The sequence below is a fragment of the Haplochromis burtoni genome, unplaced genomic scaffold (genome assembly GCF_018398535.1).
Source record: "Haplochromis burtoni strain Fernald_Lab_line unplaced genomic scaffold, NCSU_Asbu1 Contig_415, whole genome shotgun sequence".
NCBI classification, from domain to species: Eukaryota; Metazoa; Chordata; class Actinopteri; order Cichliformes; family Cichlidae; genus Haplochromis; species Haplochromis burtoni.
The window spans coordinates 463,180-465,582 of record NW_024582776.1 but is presented as its reverse complement, the minus strand read 5'-3'; the positions used below and the strand labels follow the sequence as shown (position 1 = coordinate 465,582).

Genomic DNA, 2,403 nt, shown 5'->3' with positions numbered 1-2,403 from the left:
AAAGTTCAGCTGTCCAATAAAAGCCTGACCTCTCCAGCAGCTGCAGGAGGACAGATCTAAATAACTTTATACACTTGAAACATCAAATAAAGTTCATCCAGCTTCTCTCAGTGATCACTGATAATCAAAGTAATTTGTAATTTTTCTGAGTATGCGATGATGCAAACAACAGAAAATAAAGGTTATTCCATTCACACACCGCCACAAAGTGAACATTTTTAAAGAACACATCCAGAAATTAATCTCACACTGGGATAAATGATCACTGAACACTCACCTTTAATGCAGTATTCTCTGATTTTTGTCAGAGCCTCGTCTTCATTGAAGTCTTTCTTTCTTCCCTCAGCTCGCATATTGTTGTCAATCTTTGATCGAACAAAGTAGAACTTTTTCTTCATCTTCTGAATCTCCTGAGCCAGTTTCACGTCATTTTCTCTGAAGCGAGTGTCTGAGATGATGATGAAGAAGTCAAACTTCTGAAATCCAACAAGCTTGAGGTACTTATCAGCTGGAAACCTGGTGGTGCCGATTCCAGGAAGATCCCATAAAGTAACATTTGGATAGTTTGGATGGGGGTACGGTGTGACCTTCATGGTGGTTTCTGTAACACCAGTGGGAGCAGCTCCCTCATCATCATCGGACATCCCTCTGAGGGCGTTAATAAAGGTGGATTTACCTGCCCCAGATTCTCCTGTGATGGCGATATTTAGTTTGATGTTGTTCTCCTTCATCATTAACTCTTTGATCTTTGCAGCAGCTGCTTGTTGGTCATTCTTCAGCACAGCTTCATCAATTTCTTCTTTAACTAATGCAAATCCAAATTGGTCGTCTGTGCTTGTACTTAAAGTCTGAAACAGTAAAGGGGACAAAATTTACTTTTGCGATTTGAGGGGCATGAAATGTAACTATCACAATCTAACATTATACACACAACTGGCCTAAAATTCAACAATTAAATAATTAATTAATTACACAAACAAAAATAAAATATCTTAAATACAAGCTGGAGCCAAATTATGGAGAATCATAATTAATTTCTTAACATTTAGTCTTTTTCTGTCTCAGAGGACTGAAATATTTTCATTGGATTGAAATGGGCTTAAAATAAATCTGTGGTTGACATTTTCATCTCTGAATTGAAAAGTTAAAAAACAAAATGTTTGTTAGGCTGGAAAGAAAATGATCCCAGCTCACACCAGCACACAGTGTGTAAAAACAGTCTGAGTTGAGATGCTGTGTGAAGTTACAGGAAATGTTTGAAACCTAAAACTATGATGCCTGTCACAGTTGGGATTTAAAGCAGCAGCCAATGATCGGATCAGTGTGTTTTCACACAGGCCACAGTTACAGTCATGAGAAAAACATTTTCTCAGTTCTCCTTCCTCAGGATTTACTAAGGTAAGCAGCAGCCAGGTACTGCTAACTGATCAACAGGACAATGATCCTAAACACAGCAGCAATACAATCTTACCTTGAAAGCTTCTTTCTTCTTGCTGATGATCTCCAGGTTGACATTGGGTGTAGCAAACAGCAGAGCATCTCTCTTGTGTTCAGGGAGTTCTCTCTCTAAGGTCTGATGTAAGAGAGAGAAGTCATACATGCTGAGATCAAAGCTGGACACCAGGAAGACCTGTGGAGACTCGATGCCCAGTCCTCTGACTCCTGTGTCACAGAAGGAAAACATGTTGTGACGATCACAAAAAGAAAATATAAAATGCTAGCTGTTCTTATTATTAGTTACAGAGAATTATCAGTTGATTCAGCTTCAGTTTCCTGCAACCCTGTGGAATAGCACTGTGAGTTTCAGGTTATTGTTTTGTCACAACATGCTGTTTGAATTCAGTCATTCTGTTTCCTTCAAACAGGTGTTATATATATATATTTTTTAACTTATTTCATTAATTCATCGTCTAATGTTATATTTGGTCACCGCAGCTCTGCCTGTGAGCACAGAAGCCCCACCCACCTCCCGTTCCAACATTCTGTTAATGAGGGGCAGCCAATCAGAGCAAAGAGGTTGGAAGTGGCCTTAAAAGGGAAGGAGACTGAGGGAATAGAGGGGGTCTGACAACAGTAATATATGAACTCAAAGATGATGTCAGTGAAGAAGAACCTTAATAGACTATGTGCACCTTAGCATGTGCTACTTCCGGTGGGGAAACTCCTGCAGGGCGCGTTGTTTCCGGTGTGATATTGTTGTCTTGTTTACGGTCGGGTTTTCCAAAAAAGTCAACCAAATCGACGAATCAAGCGGCGATTTACATTTCTCAAGATGTCTTGGGCATTTACCGAGTATAACTGTAGATGATGTTCATCGACTTGTCAATATTTTCCCTCGCGCCTCTGAGCAAAAGTGAGAAAGCGTCTCTTTATGTCTGTCTCCACGTTGGTTGAGTGTGGAGT

The 2,403-nt window shown here is 39.9% G+C and overlaps 1 pseudogene; it reads right to left on the bottom strand.

The window, feature by feature from the left end:
- LOC102295236 overlaps positions 1–2,403 on the bottom strand; it is an 18,211-nt pseudogene that overhangs the window by 2,689 nt on the left and 13,119 nt on the right.